This window comes from Macrobrachium rosenbergii, chromosome 53, assembly GCF_040412425.1.
Source record: "Macrobrachium rosenbergii isolate ZJJX-2024 chromosome 53, ASM4041242v1, whole genome shotgun sequence".
Lineage (NCBI taxonomy): Eukaryota > Metazoa > Arthropoda > Malacostraca > Decapoda > Palaemonidae > Macrobrachium > Macrobrachium rosenbergii.
The window spans coordinates 55,632,700-55,656,996 of record NC_089793.1 but is presented as its reverse complement, the minus strand read 5'-3'; positions in this window follow the sequence as shown (position 1 = coordinate 55,656,996).

The following is a 24,297-nucleotide window of genomic DNA, read 5'->3' as shown; positions in this document are numbered from 1 at the left end:
TATATATATATATATATATATATATATTATATATATAATATATAAAGTTTATTGATGCCCACTGTGCTGACAATAGGCCACATAGGATTATTTTCTTTGTGCGTTTTCAATGATCCGTACGAGTAAGGTAACGAGGTGAATTTTACTGACAACTGACCTATTAGTTCTTTTTTATGTTTAAGGATTTTTTTCACTGTGCTACTGAACTTTTTCATGACTTGATCAAGGGGATTTTTTTTTAGCTTTTTGTAAGTCGTATCATCATCCAGTAAGGGCTTGCGTATGTGATATGTAGTTAGCTTTATCTAAAATTACAGTACTATTCGACTTATCAGTCTCTTTTCCTGTATAATCTTTTAATTGGCTCTTCCCTGCTTCTGAGCTGCTGGGCCTAATCTTTTGTAAAACCTCTCAAATATTTACCCTTGTTTTGGTAGGTCCACTACTTCTTCAACTGTGTTGGATTCAAGGTACACCTGTTCCTTCATAATCCCCATGAACTTTCTTGTAAACTTATGTGTATACTTCTATCAGTCTGCTAAAGGCCAGTAAGTCAAAGGCCTAGCACCACTCCGTGTCTCACTTTTCCTTTCATTAAGGCTATTGCCTTTATTTATACACGTTCCACATCTTCGTGATTCAGTTATACACATATATTTATGTATATATATACATACACACACACACACACACACACACACACACACACACACACACATATATATATATATATATATATATATATATATATATATATATATATATATATATATATATATATATATATATATATATATATATATATATATATATATGTATGTATGTATGTATGTATATGTATATATGTATATTTAATACTATGCAACATTAGATCCGTTATGTACAAGGTACTAAATCAAATGAGAAACATAACGAGTCCATGATATCTTACTTTTATACTGTAAATTCATGTTTCAGAAGTCCTTTCAGGAATATATACTAGACGAATAGACACATGCAGATACAATTTTATCGCAGTTAGACTGTTACTGTCATTATTAATATTTTATTATCATTGCAACAAAAAACAATCCTTTTATACATAGTCGAATAATATCGAAAAAAGTAACATAGAAAGGAAGTAAAACAATAATCTCTTTTCGCTCTGAATTAAGGAATTAAATACAGAACTACCTTTGAACAAAGCCTTATAACAAAATTATGATAATAATTTTGCCAGAATAGCAATTCAAACTAATTTTGAAACAAAAATTGAGCCTTTGTACTTTTCCGAAGCTAACTCATCCCATATTTCATTTAATGAACTACGACCAGTCCTGTATTTCACTCAGTGCCGAAAACGCTTTCATAAAGGAGAGAAAACAAAATGAATGGTGACAACTGTTATGGATGGAGGACCCTTCATTTTTAAGGGACGACATAAAGAGAATTGTGAGACTTCTGAGAAAAGCCGGAGAGGGAGATATCTAATCTCTCTCTCTCTCTCTCTCTCTCTCTCTCTCTCTCTCTCTCTCTCTCTCTCTCTCTCTCTCTCTCTCCAGACTTATTAAAGGGTGAGCGACGGTAATTCATGGAGATTTTTGCTCTCTCTCTCTCTCTCTCTCTCCTTGAAAATAAGAAAGAAAAGTCGTGAAGCAGAAGGAAAATATGATCGCAAAGAAATAGAACTTTTTGTTACAAAGTGCCGTTCAGACAACAGTCGTCGATTAAGTGTCAGTGCCTTTTATGACCAAATATATTTGAGCAAAATTACCTTAAAGATGATGCAAATATTAAAACTAACGATTGGATTCTCACACAAAAGCAGGTAGATAATGCCATGTATTACTCATTAAAATGCTAAAATCTTTTACAGATGGTAAAAATATATATAAAAAATTGCACCTGGTTTGTTATCAATCTCAGAAATAACTGACTGTAATTGTCTTGAGAACCCGCTCAAGAAAAAAAAGGCCGAAGTCTCTGCAAGTCATTCTGATCAAATGCTCTGCAAAGCCAAACTAGATTTCCTCTTCTGAGAAAAGTTCCAGAGACATTGTGATGATTTATTGAGGAGTTATGTAAGATTTCTAGACCGAAAAGTAATAAGTCGGTTTTCCTGGAAGGAAACTCATTGTTTTCTTAGTTTATATATTATTATTATTATTATTATTATTATTATTTTTATTATTATTATTATTATTATTATTATTATTATTATTATTATTATTATTTCAGTACATGAAACCTATTCACATGGAACAAGCACACCAAAGGGGCCATTGACTTGAAATTCAAACTTCCAAAGAATGTTGGTTTCAACATTCCACCGCAGACCCCACACTGCAGCATTAACTGATCATGATACAGAGCCAGTGACTTTTCATCGCACTGGGGAGGCGCGAACCCGCAACGTCTGAGTGATATACCACGACATTAACCACTATACCACCGGACCAGACAACTCATCATCGGCACTTCTTTCTATAAAATAAAATGTAGATTGGTAACCACGAAAGGATAGAAAGAAGGCTGATTTAAGTTAAAAAGAAATAAAAGTTCATAGACTGAAAGTAAAAAAATGATTGAAACCTGTTCTTTAAGGCGGAATAAACAAAACAAACTCATTGAACAAAACAAATATATATATATATATATATATATATATATATATATATATATATATATATATATATATATATATATATATATATATATATATATATATATATATATATATATATATATATATATATATATATATATATATATATATATATATATATATATATATATATATATATATATATATATATATATATATATATATATATATATATATATATATATATATATATATATATATATATATATATATATATATATATATATATATATATATATATATATATATATATATATATATATATATATATATATATATATATATATATATATATATATATATATATATATATATATATATATATATATATATATATATATATATATATATATATATATATATATATATATATATATATATATATATATATATATATATATATATATATATATATATATTTATATATATATATATATATATATATATATATATATATATATATATATATATATATATATATATATATATATATATATATATATAAAAAAAAAGAGAGAGGGATTGTCTTTAAATCATCTCGCTTGACATTTAGAAGACTTTTTCCTTGTCACTGTTACCATGTGTCAATCTTCTCTGTGTACAAATTCTCGCCTTGAGAGAATCTCTTATCTCGAAATACCCCCGCAAGAAGAAAGGAAAATTCATTTGGTAAAATCATGAACATTATGAAATTATGAATGTCATTCCTTGGATTTCAGAGCATTAAATAAGGAAACCAAAGATTTCTTCTTCAGCTGAAAGATGAATAGAATTCCGGCGATTGCTATCAAAGAAACTTCCCAAGATGTCGACGGAGTTTTTAAGCACTCCCTTCACCGTGGCCTCTTTCCTCTCACTTCACTTACTCTGTCTCTGCTAGTTTCTTTTACAGAGTTTTATTTTACATGAATTTCATTTACTAAAGGTTTCTGTCAAGATGGTACCTTACAGGCATCCTCTCCAGAATTTTATTTGTGTTTTGGGTTCAACAGTTTGCTCTCTCTCTCTCTCTCTCTCTCTCTCTCTCTCTCTCTCTCTCTCTCTCTCTCTCTCTCTCTCTCTCTCTCTCTCTGTGCTTTTCTTATTCCCTGATTACCAAAACTGTTTGATAGCTGTGTCCATTTTCTTTCTCTCCTGAGTTTCTTCAGATCTTACGTTACAAATCTTATTAGTATATGTTGAAGCATTTTTCAGATTTTATATTTTTTGTTTCTTCTGTAAATAAGTATTGGAAAATGTAAATTACACGTCATGGTCAGACTAAACTAATATTTTGTGTTTGGTACTATTTCTAGTTAATAAGGAATAGTCTGGTTTCGCTATGTTAGTGGTTACTATGAAACTTTTAACATCACTTGCATTACCACCAACATAAAGTAACGGGTTTCTGTTTAAAAAAAAAAAACAAACGGTTTTAAACTTTTGTATCCACACGTTTCCAAATGGCGTCCCAACAGGATGAACACGTACTTTAGGGGATAATAATAATAATAATAATAATAATAATAATAATAATAATAATAATAATAATAATTAAGATGCATGTTACTAAGGTAGCCTATATATAGCAGGCGGGTGGTTCACAGTAGGCGGATTGGTTAGTGGACCGTATTTTGATTGGTCGCCGAGTGATGACAGAAATCGGTCCTGGAGGCGTTGTCATGATACTTATACTTACTAAGATCTCGGCCTAATCGGTATTGGCTGGAGGTGGGTGTTGGAGGAGCTTCTCTCTCTCTCTCTCTCTCTCTCTCTCTCTCTCTCTCTCTCTCTCTCTCTCTCTCTCTCTCTCGTCGGAGTTTGGTGCCTGCAGATATCTCATATTTCTCCTTATGATGATGGGGAGAAATTCGTTTTTTTTTTTTTTTTTACATGTTAATGCTAGGCATTTTCTCCAGTATACGGTGCCTCGAGAAGCCGTAGGCCAACTGTAAACCTCCCTCCTGCTATATACACACCATTTCTTTCACTTTTGTAATTTCGTAGATGACCGCCAGAGCGCGTGTCGAGACTTAAGGAAGTAAAACTAAGACAACAGAAAATTTTGATATGCCCTTAGGAAACTTGATATACCAGCTACACGCCAATGAAAAGAAGACTGTAAGACGAAAAGAGAAGCCTCTATACAAATTACATGCCGTAGAAGCAGCTATAATTTTCAAAGCTACTGCCCTCAGAGAAGGTCTCCTCCCCAATTACACCAGAATATGACAACATGATCCAGCTGCGACGAGAGAAGACAGCACTACGTCCTTCAGGAGGACGCTGGTGCTTCACCAGCTGGAAGATAAAAAGAAAGAAAAGAGAGAAATAAAAAAAAGAATTAGGTACTCTACAAACAGAGACTGACAACTTCCCAATGAACCTCCCGTCCAGATATAGATGCCGCCCTTCTGTGCCTGCGGCAGAGCGATTGCCTCAGGAAAGAAGCTGCTGTTCTCTGAATATTACCAGAAACTGGATCAGATCCTGGCTGATAAATCAAAATTCCGAAAAATCAACAAGAATTCCACCAAGAACATCTAACGAGACATCGACAGAACTGTTGGGAGGCTCCATGCCTCAGAAAATGCCCCCAGACCCCCTTTGCTAAGGGCGACTTTAATCCAGGGTATATTTACGGCACTGTAAAAACCCACAAGCCAGATAATCCTTTACGTCCAATTATAAGCCAAATACCAACTGGAGCCTACAACATTACAAAGAGATTTAATGAGCTCCTCACGTCCATACATCCCTGACAGATAACTGTCTCCAATCGTCTACGGACTTTTTACAGAAACTTCTACTATTCATTTACAGATATCATCGCCTCTCTAGCTGTCGAGAGCCTTTTCACGAACGTTTCAGTCGATGAGACGGTTGAACATATTCTTAATAGAGTATATGGATGTGAGGACACAGGCTTTGAACAACCCCGAAGAAGCCCTCAAAGCCCTTCTTGAAACATGCACCAAAAAGGGCCCCCTTACCACCCACAGAGGGCATCTTTATCGCCAGATCGACAGCGTGGCAATGGGATCCGCTTTAGGGGTTCTGTTTGCCAATTTCCACATGAGTGTCATTATGATTCCCTGCCCTCGTCAATAGCACCATTATATAGATGACACCTTTATAAGAGCAGACGAAGAAGAGGATCTTGAAATATTAAGAAGGGCTTTCGAAGAATATTTCATCCTTCGCTTCACGTGCGAAAGCAGTGTTGATGGTGCCCTAGCCTTCCTGGACGTTCATGTACAGCAAACTCCAGCAGGTTACACCATAATGGTTTATAAAAGGCCTACAAGCTCGGTCAGGTCTACAGTATGCCTAAATGGGTCAGTGAATGCCCAGACAGGTATAAAAGTTCTGTAGTGAAACCTTCTCCCGTCGACACTCACACACTACTTTACGTGGAGAAAAACCACGAAGGAGATTGAAAGGTCCACGCAAATACTTATAAATACAATTTCACAAATCATATGGTCGAACGACAAACACTAGATTCCATAAAAAACTGGCCCTGGGAAAGTACGACGGACACCTGTAACGACCAAAGTGGGTCCATAAAACTATACAACAGAAATTTTATGCACCAAGAAGTGTTTAGAGGCCGAGAAGGCACTCAGGAAAATAATAAATGAAACTGTCTCCTTGGTACCGAAGGAGATACGATTAACCTTACAGTTTATTATAAGAATATGAAAACGAGAAGCTACTTCTTAAAAACAACCTTTGAAGAGGAGTAATGTCATCTACGAACTTACGTGTCTGGTGGAAGGATGCCACCACTCATATATTGGGATGACCACTACCGGTCTCTCAAGCTTCTCTTCTGCCACCATCAAGAAGGGCCGTCGTTAACCATTATATACAAAATCAAAACAAAAAGACCGAAAGGGAAGAATTTATAGATAACACAAAAATTATAGACCAAACAGAGGACCGCCGATGCCTACGGCTTCTCGAGTACTCCATATATTAGAAAAAAAAAAAAAAAAAACAAGCATTCACTCAGGTGAAAGAAACGGAATTTCTTCCCACCATCATAAGGAGAAATATAAGATATCAACCGACACCAAACACCATCATGAAAGAGAGAGAGAGAGAGAAAGAGAGGAGAAATGTAAACCACTCGCTTGCTATACTTACCCGTGCATCATGTATCTCAATTAATTCATTTTTGTACTCTCATTGATGACCAACAGAGTGCGTGTCGAGATGTACGAGGAAATAAAAATAAAACAATAGAAATCTTTGCGTGTCCTTAGGAAACTTGATCTACCAGGTTACAGGCTGATGAAAAGAAGATTGTAAGACCGATAGAGAATACTATACAAATTAAATACCGTAAAAATAATAATAATAATAATAATAATAATAATAATAATAATAATAATAATAATAATAATAATAATAATAATAATAATAATAATCTAATTCTTTTCCTTTCATACCCTCTGTGAATGAATAGAGAGGGTGCTAGCACAGTGTCTCGCTGATAGCATCCCTACAGCACCAGCTTATGATCTGTACTAAGGAGGCCCCTTTCATCAATCAATGAGGGTAAATGTGAACGCAGATCGACTGCGTAGCCATGGGTTCTCCTCTTGGTGTGCTCTTCACTAACTTTTATATGGGAGTTGTCGAGGATCCAAAGACAAACTGTATATGTTCGTTACGTCAACGTCACCGACAAAGATGAACTGGAGACACACAGGTGCACCTTTGAGGAATTGTTTCTGCGCTTCATGTGTGAGAGAAGTGCAGATGGCACCATTCCCTTTTTTGGATGTACGTCTCACCAGGACTCATGCTTTTACACGCAGGTCCACCATAAACCAACTGACATTGGGCTCTGCCTCAACAGCAAAAGTGAATGCCCGGAAAAATTTAAATCCTTGGTCAAGAATGACTACGTTTGTCGTGCCCTCTCACACTGTTCATCCTGGATTACCACTTCCGATGAGCTCGAACACGTCGCCCAAATCCTGGTGGATAGAAGGTATTCTTACTGTCAGGTCGCCAGGGTGACGAAAATGCCATTGACAGGTGGTATCATCAGGAAAATTACGCTTCCCATAAGGCGAGAGAACCATCAGACTGTTTAACAGGGCTAAATGGCCATCGAGTATGAGAAAGATGAGGCACCCTGAAGTACGTCATCGGCGTCCGCGGAAAACCCACCGATACAGAGAAAAAGTCGAGCTTATGATCTACTACAAGGACCGGAGGAAGACTGCGCCGTATCTCTTGAGGAACAGCCCCATCACTAGCGATTATCCCACGAAGATGAGAGGAGTGGTTTGCAAATATCGTGCCCCGAGAATGGATGCTGCCATTCATACATCGGTATGATCATGACTCGACTCTTCGAAAAGATCTCTTTTCACCTACACGAAAGGGCTGTATACCAGCACTACATGAGGGAACATAGCAATGGCCCCTAGCTCCAGCAGATTGTAAGGAGCAGGAAAATCCTGGATGGCAACAGCGGCCATTGCTGCCTTCGATATAAGGAGGCCCTCGCCATCCTCCGATGGAAACCATTGCTGAACATTACCAGAAAACCCTTCTTCTCCACATCACCGTCAGGAGAACAGCAAGGCGAGCCCCTGGGATGGCAATCAGTTGCCTGCTACTTCAGACAGCGTGGCCTATGACCAGAACTCCTGGGACCTGGCTCCAGCTAATCAACGCCTACGTTCGTCAGCCAGACTCTCCTGGATGAGACATTCCACTCCCAGCCTACAGGAGGAGCCCTTTCCCCTAGCTTTTACAACCAATCAAAAATCACTGCTCAGCAAGGCTGCATCAGTGAGACCATCAACCTTAAGTTTTTGGCTTAAGAGACAATCTCGCCAGTCAATCAACAGCGTGCTTTCCTCCACCATTCAGCGGTCAGCATACATTCAGCCCCCTACTGACCATCTCGTATAAAACGAGCAGATTCAACACGAATGACAGCCGGCTCCCATCTTTTGGCGTTATCATGCTTAGCGGAGCCTGAGTGAAAATGGCCTAGCTCAACATTGACAAGATTCTCTCCTGAAGGACAACTCCGTGGAGGATGAACAAAGATTTCAGTTACCGTCGTTGTTACCCTGTGACTGATACAGTGTATTCGTCCGAAATAACACTGCCCTAGTTTGCAACTGTTTACCTCTCCAAGAATGACAAACACTGGCGAGTTACTAGCGGAATGCAGTAGCCTCTAATAATCAGTGATCAGGAAGATACAGAAAACTATATAAACTGAATGCAGCTATAACTTTTAATAATAATAATAATAATAATAATAATAATAATAATAATAATAATAATAATAATAATAATAATAATAATAATAATAATAATAATAATAATAATAATAGTAACAACAACATTCTGATTCTTCTCCTTTCCTACTCTCAGTGAATGAAATAGTGAGGGTTCTGGCATGGTGTCTCACTGACAGTGGTACAAAACACCTAGGTAATGGGTTGTTTTATCGATGATGATAATAATCCGTTGGCTTTCCTTTCAAACCTTCTCTGAATGGACATAGAGTGCTGGCGGAGTAGATTATCTCACTGACAGCGGTACAAAACTAAATTACGAATTTTTATTGTAAACACTTGTTTAAATACGAACAATTAGCTTTAGTCATGTGGGGTATTCAAAAGAATCTAAATTTTTAAAATTTCTTTTGTTTAATTCTGCAATTCCTTAATCAGAAAGAAAATTTATTTGGTTTATAATAAATATCAAAATGAGACCACTATTATTATAGCTAAAGACAACAAAAAAATGAGACCACTATCATTATGGCTAAAAAGACAACAAAAAATGAGACCACTATCATCATGGCTAAAAAGACAACAAAATGAGACCACTATTATCATGGCTAAAAAGACAACAAAATGAGACCACTATCATCATGGCTAAAAAAACAACAAAAAATGAGACCACTATCATCATGGCTAAAAAGACAACAAAAAAAGACAACAAAATGAGACCACTATCATCATGGCTAAAAAGACAACAAAATGAGACCACTATCATCATGGCTAAAAGACAACAAAATGAGACCACTATCATCATGGCAAAAAAAAACAACAAAATGAGACCACTATTATCATGGCTAAAAAGACAACAAAATGAGACCACTATCATCATGGCTAAAAAGACAACAAAATGGCTAAAAAGACCACTATCATCATGGCTAAAAACAACAAAATGACAACAAAAAAGAGACCACTGTTATCATGGCTAAAAAGACAACAAAATGAGACCACTATCATCATGGCTAAAAGACAACAAAATGAGACCACTGTTATCATGGCTAAAAGACAACAAAATGGCTAAAAGACAACAAAATGAGACCACTATCATCATGGCTAAAAGACAACAAAATGAGACCACTATCATCATGGCTAAAAGACAACAAAATGAGACCACTATCATCATGGCTAAAAAGACAACAACAAAATGAGACCACTATCATCATGGCTAAAAGACAACAAAATGAGACCACTGTTATCATGGCTAAAAAAAGACAACAAAATGAGACCACTATCATCATGGCTAAAACTATTATCATGGCTAAAAGACAAAAAAATGAGACCACTATCATCGTGGCTAAAGACAACAAAATGAGACCACTATCATCATGGCTAAAAGACAACAAAATGAGACCACTGTTATCATGGCTAAAAAACAAAAAATGAGACAAAAAAAAATGAGACCACTATTATCATGGCTAAAAAGACAACAAGCAAAATGAGACCACTATTATCATGGCATGGCCACTAAATGGCTAAAAAACAAAATGACAACAAAATGAGACCACTATTATCATGGCTAAAAAGACAACAAAATGAGACCACTATCATCATGGCTAAAAGACAACAAAATGAAAAAGACAACAAATGTTATCATGGCTAAAAAGACAACAAAATGAGACCACTATCATCATGGCTAAAAAGACAACAAAATGAGACCACTATTATCATGGCTAAAAGACAACAAAATGAGACCACTATCATCATGGCTAAAAAGACAACAAAATGAGACCACTATCATCATGGCTAAAAGACAAATGAGACCACTAGACCACTGTTATCATGGCTAAAAAAGACAACAAAATGAGACCACTATTATCATGGCTAAAAAGACAACAAAATGAGACCACTATCATCATGGCTAAAAGACAACAAAATGAGACCACTGTTATCATGGCTAAAAAGACAACAAAATAAAAAACAAAATGAGACTACTATTATCATGACAACAAAATGAGACCACTATCATCATGGCTAAAAGACAACAAAAAATGAGACCACTGTTATCATGGCTAAAAGACAACAAAATGAGACCACTATCATCATGGCTAAAAAGACAACAAAAAATGAGACCACTATTATCAAAAGACAACAAAATGGCTAAAAACAACAAAATGAGACCACTACATCAAAAAAGACAACAAAATGAGACCACTGTTATCATGGCTAAAAGACAACAAAATGAGACCACTGTTATCATGGCTAAAAAACAATAAAATGAGACCACTATCATCATGGCTAAAAGACAACAAATGAGACCACTGTTATCATGGCTAAAAATGAGACACTGAAAATAAAATAAAGACACTATCATCAGACCAAAATGATGTTATCATGGCTAAAAAGACAACAAAATGAGACCACTATCATCATGGCTAAAAGACAACAAAATGAGACCACTATTATCATGGCTAAAAGACAACAAAAATGAGACCACTGTTATCATGGCTAAAAGACAACAAAATGAGACCACTATTATCATGGCTAAAAGACAACAAAATGAGACCACTATCATCATGGCTAAAAGACAACAAAAATGAGACCACTATCATCATGGCTAAAAGACAACAAAAATGAGACCACTATTATCATGGCTAAAAAGACAACACAATGAGACCACTAATATATCATGGCTAAAAGAAACAAAAATGGACCACTATCATCATGGCTAAAAGACAACAAAATGAGACCACTGTTATCATGGCTAAAAAGACAACAAAATGAGACCACTATCATCATGGCTAAAAAGACAACAAAATGAGACCACTATTATCATGGCTAAAAGACAACAAAATGAGACCACTATTATCATGGCTAAAAAGACAACAAAATGAGACCACTATTATCATGGCTAAAAGGCAGCAACAAAAAAATGACCACTATTATTATAGCTAAAAAACATGACCAAATTATAGTTGTTGCTCCTGCATTAAAGTGCGAAAGTAATTAGAAACGGTTCAGCTGAAGTATTAAATTGCAATTGATTACCACAGATGTTTTCGAACGTAAAATTATAAATCTAAATTTTATTATAGCTGTAGAAAAAATGTCCTACATTAATGTAATTGCTTTAAAAGTCGTAACCGAAACCCGTTTAGACTGATTAGCAAATGAACGAAACAAAAGAATTTTAGTTCTAATTTTGACTTATTTGTAATGCAGAAATACAAACCTTACATTTTGTGCAAAGTTCCGTAAAAATTCGCTATTAACTAAAACAATTCTCTAACAGAAATGATGAAATTGAATACAGACACAGCAGTACAAAAATCTTAACCTCGTTGTCTAAATCACAAAGAATGAAACAACTCTCATAAGAATTGATGAAATGTGGGACAATGTATAACAGATTTAATGGTACTTGGAATCATCGACGACAGAAAAATATTCATTTTCTTCTTTATCTTCTCATTTAATGAGATCATCTCGGAGTTCATTTCTCACGAACGTACCGTAAGAAAAGATATTACACAATAAAAGCATAAAATATATTATGGTGTAGAATTAAAAATAATCAAGATTTAAATACATTTATTATTATTATCATTCTTAGCGCCAACATCTGCACAAGTAGCATTAAAACATTTTTAAGCATATGACTTTTTCTATTTCATTTTGATTCTGACTTTGCGTTGTCGCTAATAGCTACACAAAGTCGATACCTTGATTAAGTGAATCAGCTAAAGAAGATGCCCTTTTATTGAACAGAAATTAATGAGAGATTTATTCAAGTGCGACTCTTTTAATACTAGCTGACACTGACAAGACTTCGTTCGCAGTCCGAGGTAGAACGCTTGCATTTCTGTCAGAAGAACATTAGGTCACTTGAGACAAGAAGCATCATTTTCTGGAAATTTATTTTCCCACCTTTACTGTCTTGATACCTGAAAAAAGCTAAAATACAGAAATAAATGTTACCTTGTCTCCTTAGCCGAGTCCTGCTTATAAAGTTGGAATTGTCTTAAGCACAGAACAAATGCAAGAGCTGGAGGTAATTAAAGTGTGTCCACCGATTTAAATGGAGTAAGTTAAACGTGTGAACTGCTACTGAAATAAAGTAATGAGATGCTCTCTGTGGTCAGAAGGTAATTATATATTGTCTTTAACATGAGATAAAATAATTTTCTTTGCTTTGGTTCGGCTAAACAAAGGCAGCATGAACTTATGCACAATGTATTTAAAGAAGAAAAATTCGTAAAGCTCACTATTATTATGTAGACGTTTGCGATATTATAATGCACTGAATATTTTTTTCCTGCACAGTGACAATGTCAGGCCTGATAATCAGGAAAAATTCGCATCTGAATTAGTTCCTAATTGTTTTGAATTATATTGTATACAAACTTCCTACGTTCATATGCAATTAAAACTACACAAATCCGGGAGCATTTTTAATTAAATTCTGTTATCAATTTGAAAGGAAAACGCGATCGTTAAACTTTTAGAGAATAACAGTTGCCAGCAGATATGACTCGGCTGACATTTCAGGCTACATTGTTTTCTCTGGGTTCCCAAAGGGGCTGGCTATGAATACACCAGAATCACAGATAATAATACATATTTGTTTGTTTGTCGACAGTAATTAGAAAACTTCGCCATTTTACAGAATAATATTCCAATTACCCTGAATGTCATTGTTCCACAAAAAATATATATATCTCAGCAGCTGAAATTCGTAGAGTTGACACTTTTCACTTTTCATAACTGCAGGATATATATATATATATAAAAAAACAAGTAAAAATATATATATATATATATATATATATATATATATATATATATATATATATATATATATATATATATATATATATAAAAACAAGTAAAAATTGCTCCGAGGTTTCTTCTGCGCAACTGAGTTTTCTGTACTGCCGCTACAGCGTGTAATCAAGGCCACAGAAAACAGATCTATCTTTCGGTGTTCTTGGTATAATGCTGTATGAACCGCGGTCCATAAAACTTTAACCACTGCCCGGTGGTGGCCTATCCAACATCCTTGCCAGAAACATGATCATGGCTAACTTTAACCTTAAATAAAATAAAAACTACTGAGGCTAGAGGGCTGCAATTTGGTAAGTTTGATGATTGGAGGGTGGATGATCAGCATACCAATGTGCAACCCTCTAGCCGCAGAACTTTCTAAGTGCAGACAGAAAAAGTGCGGACAGAAAAAGTAACAACAGGATAAAGTGGAGACGGACAGACAAAGCCGGCGAAATAGTTTTCTCTTACAGAAAACGAAAAATGTTTCATATATATCTCTGCTGATTTCTTGCCAGCAAACTACATGCAAAGGTCACTAAAAGGCCAAACAGCGTCACTTCGAGTGCTGCAGCTTCTCCAAACAACATGAAATCGGATTATGCACATTACAAATCCGCTATATTGGTGCAATAACCTGAGGTCTTGTGCTACATTTAAATAGAAATTGGTTGGTAGGTGAAAAATCATGCAATTATCATGGCTTTATTTCAAATGGTCATATAAAGAGGTCTATTTGTATTCAAATCTTGACAGTTCTTTTGTGACCTGGTGTACTTCAAACTATGACTATACAATCTTCGCGGTCAGTTAATGAATGGATCATGGATACCCTCCTGTGAAACTTCATAAGGTCTGTTAATTGCATTTTTCTATTCATCTGTTAATTTATGTTGGTACGTCCATCAACGCTGATTTAATATTTTAACTAATATGGTATTATATCTCTATCATTTTGTCATCATTTCTCTTTCTTGGTACGCTAGGGACATTTAAATTTACATACCTATTAATGTAAAGACTTTATCATTATTGATACCAGAGCAAATCCTACATCTGGCAGAAGGATGCCCAAACGTATGTGCCCATGAAAATCGCCGACTAGCAACATAAATACGAAGCAGAATATTGTGTCGGACAATGCATGGTCTGTGTCGCGACGGCGTTACTGCTGTGTGGAAGGGAGAAACATGCGGCAAAAGCTGGGTAGTTTATTTACCTCCACTGTAAACCAGTGCCTTCCTTCCAGTCTAAATGTAAAGATTCTGTCTCATATTGGAATTCTTGCTTGAAAACAGAGAGAGAGAGAGAGAGAGAGAGAGAGAGAGAGAGAGAGAGAGAGAGAGAGAGAGAGAGAGAGAAATGGTAAGTTGTTCTTGTCAGCCAGTGAAACAACTTACTTGAACAATTTAAGGGTATGCAAGGTATTAAATAGTGTTTTTTATATATTTCTATGATAGAAAATAAATTCCTTATGGTTTCTGGCCCCTCCCATTTCAAGAAGAGATGCATTATATCTAAACCTTTTTGTGTCGGGAAGGATTTCTTGCTGAGCCTTACACTTCTATTACACTCAAAATGCTCGAAGAGATAATTAATTGCACCTCTCAAAGTCGCCAGACGTAAAAAAAAAAAAAAAAAAAAAAAAAAAGCACCCGTAACAAACCTACTGTTATTAGGCTGATCCGAGAAAATTGTGATAAAGTGTAAGTATTCGAAGTAAGTTGGAAAGGAATCCAAAGTTAGAAAGAAGAAAACGGTACAACTTATCTCGGAAAATATATAACCATAAGAGATGAGAACCTACAAGGACATATGACAAAAATAGCCCAGCAAGCAGAAAAAAATCCTGAATCTGCAGCAAAAATAATGGAGAAAGAAGCCTCTAAGAAAGACAGAAAAAGAGTGGGCAAATCAAAGTGAAAACTGACGACAATTAATAATAACAAGATGACTGGCGGAAAACATTGCTGGAAGATGTCAAAGAAACGGAGAGAATTTGGAAGAGGATCTGGGACAGGGAATTATCACCAATGAATGATAATGTCTTTTAATAACACAAGATTACAGCCGAATATAATAGTGTGATTAGTTCTGTATTATTAGTTTATGAAGCCTAACATACACGTACTTACTCTCAAGAAAGCACTTTATCTCAGTGATGGTTCCAAGATTATTCCTCCTTATCTAAATGAAGAACGCATCACGCATTCATGGCCCTACTTATCAGAGTTGATGTTAACAGGAAACTAGTAAATATCACGCATTAACCTTTTATAATTTCAAAAATAAGATAAACTCGTACATTCTTCAAATACGTTGCTTAAAGTACATATAGATACACCTTATTTCTCTAGTCTCTTCGTGAACACGAAAAGAAAAATGCATTTCACACACTCTGAACCCCTCATCCTTTCCTCAAGGTTGATACATTCGTCTGTCTGCATTCGGACTCCTGATGGATACCTGCCTTGATGGATAGGTCACCGGCATTTACAAGCCTGTAAATGACGTAACTAGATATCATTTGGCTAGATCACACAGAGGTTATGAAAATCAGTTTGATAAAAATTATTTCAACTTTTGTCATTTTTGTCATGAGAGCAATGTATGATTTTCATATATATTTTCCTCTCATCATCAGATGAAATGATATGTTCATAAATATCAAGATCATTGATATCCAATCGTTTTTCTTATACAAAGTATGACTTCGAGATGTAATAAAAAAAATGTATAAACAATTATTTTGTTGATGAAACTGGATACCTCACAAAACTCATTACAAGAATTAGAGAGCACCAACCAACCCCTTCTGCCGATCAGGACTGGGGCCGGCAAGAAACAAGTAAAAATGCGCCGAAGTTTCTTCGGCGCAATCGAATTTTCTGTACAGCGTATAATCAAGGCCACCGAAAATAGATTATCTTCCGGTGGTCTCGGTATAATGCTGTATGAGCTGCAACCCATGGAACTTTAATCACGGCCCGGTGGTGGCCTATCCTATATCGTTGCCATTTTTTTAGCTAAGCAGTTTTCTTGGAGACATTCTGTGCAAAGGTAAATGAAAACAGTGCCTGTGTATTCAGCAAGTCAGTGCTGACGAGGGCCTGGCGTCAGTCTGGCTTCTCATGGGAGGCAAAGGGGCATCGTGCCTGAGTGATGCATTGGCTATGCCGCCGGAAGTCGTCAAGTTCCGGTTAGAGCGTTCGTTCGTTCGCTTTCATGGGGTGCCATAGAAGGTGTGAATAGTTTAACTTGAGTACAGGTTAGACATTTCAGGATTAGATTCCATTGTGTTCAGATCCCTTTCTGGAAGACTTTGTGACTGCCCGTGAGGTGAGCTGGAACTTTATTTTTAAAAATCCTGAATGGGGTTTAATAACTTTGTTTAACTAGTACTGATTCTTTGCACTGGTTACCATGCTGAATATCTTTTTCCTCATTTATTTTTATATGCTCTGTCTCTTTGATTTTTATTGATGTTTGTTTTTACCATGTTTAATTTTGTGCATTTCTTTTGGGGTTAGTAATGTGGGAAAGCATCCCACATTTATTTTTCTCTGTGCCTGTTTTTAAAAGCTGTGTTTTTCCTTTGTTTCTTCAGATGTATTGAATAGGGGTCAATATAAATGGAGGCGAATGTGACTTATCATGACTCCGGTCATGTTGACTTATTTTGACTATTTTGTTGTAAAGACTCAGCTGGTGGACGTTTATAGCACTATATTATATTTCTTACTTGATTAACTGGGTTAACGTATCTGGGATGTAGATATTCCCATTTCATTCCTATTTTGATTCCAATCTACTTGCCATGTTAGATTCCTGAATAAATTATACTTTTGTAGACATGTTTTTGCTGTTCTCCTTAGTTCAGTTAGTGTCTTGGATAACGAGAGAGAGAGAGAAGAGAGAGAGAGAGAGAGAGACAGACAGACAGACAGACAGACAGACAGACAGAGAATGAGCTGACCCAGCGATCAGGCAGCAACGCTACCGTGGGATCTTTGAGAGATAAGTTGATTATGACATTGATCTTAAAACAGATGTGGAAGGATGTTATGACCCTATCTGACCTTGTATAATAGAGTGCCACACATATATAATATATATATATATATATATATATATATATATATATATATATATATATATATATATATATATATATATATATATATATATATATATATATATATATATATATATATATATATAACAATATATATATATATATATATATATATATATATATATATATATATATATATATATATATATATATATATATATATATATATATATATATATATATATATATATATATATAGAGAAGTGTATGTACCTCATAAATATATATATATAAATATAAATAATTGATATTCTATATATTGATTTACAACATATAATATATACCTGTAAGGGGATATATAAATAGACTACCATCACCGATTACCTGGCAATATTTTCCTATGTTGATTTATAAAACATCTTACTTTATATATAGTCTCATAATATTAATATATATTCATATATATATAAATATCTTGGATATAAAACTACCTCCACTCTCTCTCTCTATATATATATATATATATATATATATAATCTCTCTCTCTCTCTATGGATAAGATTGCTAAAAGTTTCTGTTGCTGTATGATGCTTTTTTTTTTTTTTTTTTCAAGTTTTTCTCTTCGTGGTTTTAGTTTTAAATTAATTTTTTCCGTATATTTTGATACTGAGGTACTTTGGAAAAATTAAAATTAATCAAATTGAATAGCGCATTTCTATTCTGAACTACAGGTCCAGGAAAATGTTGAAAAATTTGAAAACAAGGAATCATTTCATATCTCATTTAAAAGGCTCTTGTTACTGAGGAAATATTAAGTTGTTTCCCACGTGAAAGGCAAATTTAAAAGTGTATCCGCGCATTTTACAAGATATCAGTTGGAAACATCAACTCAAAGTTCTGTATTACTATAATGAAGGGGATTTCCTTAAAGCGTCTTCAAATTTAAAACTTTTGTAATTCAGACACTGGCCTCTTAAACTTATTCGCTCGGTATTTTGAAAATTCCTTTCCTGTTATGCACATTGTTTTCCATGCAATTTAACCATTGAATCGACAAAGGAAGGACATTTCTAATTTATTTTATTTCTTCTGAGGGTGCCAAAATAGTAATAAAATTTTAAAACTGCCGTTTCAATCAGTGCTTTACGGACATTTATCACTAAGGAATTTCAGAAAGATCTTTAAGCAAATATTACGAGACAAACCGTGACTGAAATGGGGCTCTTCAGGGCTATACAGTTCATACATGCATATTTTTTCCGTTAGTTGTGCGTTAGTCAGGCATTCCGTTTTTCGTTTGCGTTTCCGAGGACGAGTTTCTTCTTCACGTGGTGAGTATTCTGTTTCGGTTATAGAAAAGGGAAAGATAATGATGACTCCTCAATCTCAAGCAATCAGCTTTTGGGCTCGAGGCAGGCCAGCAGTTTTGCGAATATCAAAATGCGGTTTGTGGGCACGGCGCCTATGCAACGACAGGGCCAGAGGTTGGGATCGTCAAGGGCAAATCGATAAATTAGTGTTGAGGACCTGTCTTCAAAAATCCATAAACTTCGCCTACAAATGTTTGTCGACCTCGTGGGTTTCTGATCCTGATCCCCTCCTTATGGGGGCCAAAGAAAAAAGCGCCAACACAGATGTTTTCCCCCATCTCGACAAGACAATTAAAACAGAATTTGTATTTGCTGTTAAAAGAGCTCAGTTGATGAGATTACTTTTGCCTCGAACAAATACCCAGATCTTATCAAATTAGCGGCTTTAATGAACAAACCCTTGTTTTTAAGTCGATAGACAGATGGTCTATCGATCGTCATTAAATGAAACACAACAGAACAACCAACAACAACAAAGGGGGGAGGCAATTTGCTAATTCTTGCTAATCATAATACCTCCCCATCAAGATAATCTCATACCTCCTTACAGTGTGTAACATCGATGTTTAGAATGAGAACATAACCGTTACTCTACATTCTGCCTTGCAATCCTCGTTTTATGCACGTTACTTTTTAATAACGGGGACAATTTTCGTTAACAGAACCAAAGTGAATTTAAACACAAAAAAGAATAATTACGGGTTACCCACTGGTATATCCCTGTGACTCAAACAATTGTGAATTAAAACATTATAGGACCGTAAAGGCTATAATCTCAAAAAAGGTTATTGTTCAGAATTAAAATACCCACACCAATTTTAGATAAAATGCATGATTAACAATCTGCCTTGAATCTGTGTAAATGAAATATAGCGATTATTTTTTATATAACATCCCCTTTTACAAAATACTGTAATGACTATACATATTCGCGATAATTTATCTTCGTTTTAACGTACCTTGCATATAACACACACACATTTTTGACGGCGTATGCGGGCGAGAGTATACTTTAATTTACAATACACATATAATATATACGCTAATTTTATATATATCCACTGCCTACTCAATGTTATATAACACAGACAAAAGATGTGGGTAGGACAAACAGCGATCTTGGAAGGAATGGAATACAAATATATAATATATATATATATATATATAATATATATATATATAAAAATACTTGTTTGACATCGAATAAACTGAGACATACTGCGCACTCATTATACCATAGGATCGTAAAGTAGGTAAGCAGAAAGGCATTTACAGTCACAAAATTATATCTGGCATCAGCTCGAGACATTACAAATAAATAAACTAAGCATGGACTAAAAATATAACGTCATCGAGAAGATCTTTTAAAACGCTACCAGAATTTCACTGCTATTCAATTTATTTCCTTCGAATGTAAAATCCAGTCCAGCAGGATAGCAACACTAAGTATTCTTAAGAAACTCACCAACCCTGGTACCCATAAAAAATTTTCTTTCTCGAAGTAATGAATGAGCATAGAATGTTACACTGAAACATTAATTTTACAAATCATGTTTGGCAAATATGCTGAGGATACTGTACAATAAAATATCTTTACCTTTATTATTATCAGTAAATGGTTCCGTATTCCCCTGTGTCTTTGCGGACTAAGTTCTACACAATTTGGATGAGTAAGCCCTTTCGCATTTACCTACCTATACCATCCACCAGAGTAATTATGCAAGTATTGCTGACGGTCTTCCTTTCTTTCTCCGAATTCAAAACTAAATAGATTCCAGAAGTTTCCGTACCAGTCGTGACCAATTTGTGGATTAATCTTCCTGATCTTTCTTTGGAATCGTTACAACTCCATAAGATCAAACTTTGTTCACATGCTTTTAAAAAGAAAGGTTCATCTGAGTTCCATTTCATAATTATTTCGTTTTACTCTCTGAGTTTTCCTGGTTTTTCTCTTCTAGTTTTACTCATTTAGTCACTATTTCATTTTCCGCAAACCAGCTTTCCCAGCTGGTGACTGTGTACCAGCATCCTGCTCTTCCAAGCTGGCTTGCGACTAAGCTAATAATGCTAATACTGATAATAATAATGATTGGTATAGTTTCAAATATCAGGCCAGCGTTTTATAGCAGCTTTTGTTTAACACATGAAACTCATGTATTTTGCCATATCATGATTTGTCTCTCTATCTCTTCTGACTGCAGAACTTATCTCTCTCTCTCTCTCTCTCTCTCTCTCTCTCTCTCTCTAATGGTTATCAGAAAAGGCGTTCGTGGTTGTTTTGATTTTCTTGCTGTAGATCTAGAATTTCGACGACGATTTTTAATTTTAGTTCCTTTGTGAGTTGCAGCATTTGAAAAAGCACTCGCCAGCGCTGATGTAAGTAGGAGGATCTTTAGTGAATAGTGAATGCCCTCATTATTTCTCGTGAATAAAGTTCTCCAGAATTTTAACAAACTAATACCGTGGTAATTGATTTTCAAAAGTAACGTAAATAAAAAAAAACAGAACTGTATGTACAGCAGATGATGTCCGCTTATTGAAAAGCCTATAAAATTACCGATTAAAGGGACAAGTTGATAGTGAATCTGCAATTTAAATAAAATCCATCTTTAAACATTCAAGCAAGGAGTTTAAACGGAACTGAAAGCTAAACTGCCTTGAACCGATAAAAACATATTCCTTCTCCTTATTGTTGCTTGTTTTTCTTGGATGGGACTTCAAGTTGTGTTTATTTTAGTACAGTAAATTCCAGATTCATGACCTACATAAGAAGCGGAGGCAAATTAGCAATAATTCTGACCACCACACAGGAATCAGCACTGGATTCACGGGTTCTTCAAATACTGGATCCTGGATTTGCGGTGGGGAAAAAAGTTTCTTTTACATAAATAAAATCAGGAAGCTGATGGATGACGCCTTCTTTTATAAAGAAACTTTCAAATGATGATTTATAGGAGGTCGATTAAAAGGAGCAGCCTGGTGATCTTTGAACAGATAAAATCCTTTGATTATGAGGTGATGGAGAGCTGTCATTATATTAAAAATAAGCACCTAGATGAAAGGACTCTATTTTTCCCATCTCTCTCTCTCTCTCTCTCTCTCTCTCTCTCTCTCTCTCTCTCTCTCTCTCTCTCTCTCTCTTAGGATTTTACAGATTTTACAAAGTCAGTAAAATAGTGATGATGATTATTCGTTTTATAATTTCTTTGGAAGTTCCAAGCCATTTGTAAAATATATTTTATCAAAGGTCTCAATTGCAAAAAGACTCAGTTAGTTCTACATAGCTAAAAGATTGAGTTATTTCTTTGTTAGCAGTTGATGGTAAAAGGAAGAGGTTAGTGTATAAATAAGCCATATACTTTGCGCTAGAACTATTGACTTGTCAAGTTTTCATTTCGGAAACAAACATACAGCTCATTTTCTTGTTCTGTAAATTACTGTTACATTAGACAGTATGTTGAAAATCTATTTGAGGAATTATTAGAAAAGCATAGTGAGATATTTAAAGACAATATACAATAACGCAGAACAAATTTCATGAGTAAGGCTAATATATCAATATCAATAACATGTCTCCAATGGAATACAGTTCTAATGTTGCCAGAAAAACGCATTTTTTCTTATGGGTTGTTTTCTCTCTTTTATGGTATAGTTTATTTTAGTCATATTTCCTAATATTGCTCATGCTAGACATACACGTTTTAGTTTTCTGAAAAAGAAAACTATTGTGCCGCTTTGTCTGTCCGTCCGCACTTTTTCTGTCCGCCCTCAGATCTTAAAAACTACCGGGAGGCTACAGGGCTGTAAACTGGTATGTTGATCATCCACTCTCCAATCATCAATAAACAAATTGCAGCCCTCTAGCCACAGTAGATTTTATTTTATTTAAGGTTAAAGTTAGCCATAATCGTGCTTCTGGTAATGATATAGGATAGGCCACCACCGGGCTGTGATTAAAGTTTCATGGGCCGCAGTTCATACAGCATTATACCGAGACCACCGAAAGATAGATCTGTTTCGGTGGCGCCACTGTACTCTGTAGCGGCAGTACAGAAAACTCGATTGCGCCGAAGATACTTCGGCGCATTTTTACCATTTTGTCGTTGATAATGCCTCTGATCATTGCAGCCAGACAAGTTCCTCAACTGTCATTCAGTCCCGTCTGATTCAGAAGCGATATACCAGATGGGTCTGCTTTTATGCGCTGCATATCCTTTGCTAGATGTGTTCATAACGTAGACTGTCTGAGCTGCAGCTCATGTAGACTCAGAGGCCCGCTATTATGCCGAGGCTTAAGTCAGAAATTCATCATGGAAGCTTCCACTATTCCAGTATCCGAAAGACTTCGCAGAATCGTACAGTGCTCTGTTGTCAAAATGCATAACTTTGTGATAATGATTTGCGCCAAGGAGACAACACTTTTTATAAACAACAAGACACCAACATGCTAAGGTACTAGGTGTATTGTGGCAGCAGAGTTATATATATATATATATATATATATATATATATATATATATATATATATATATATATATATATATATATATATATATAGATATAGATATATATATATATATATATATATAGAGAGAGAGAGAGAGAGAGAGAGAGAGAGAGAGAGAGAGACATGGAACCACTTCTCTCTCTCTCTCTCTACCTAAAATTAAAACATATCTTTTAGTTTAGGTATGGGCACCTAAATTGCTATGAGTAAGATGAGCAAAGAGAGATAAGAATCTATGGACGCCAAACTATGAAATTACAGAATCACCGTTTATGTTTACCCTTAATACCTATTCCATTTGTGTAGCTCACATAACTACAAGCTAAAATTTGAAAAACTGCAAATCTTTGATGAAAACAGACGTAAAAAAATGAAAATGAAATGTTTTCATAGCCCGTGCCTGAGCTGGTCAGCGTTACCTGCGAGCGCTCCGCGCCACCCCCGACCGCCTCCTCTTTGCCTCAGCCCGTCGCCAGCGCAATTTAAGTCAGGATTCTGCCATATCTCACTTGGCGATGAACTACAAGGCATGACGGATCATGAGTGCATTTCTGCGAACACTCCTGCGTCAGCTGTCGCACATCAGCAGGCCCAGGTGGTACTCCGTGCGCCCTCCCGGTCATGGGCCCTCCGGC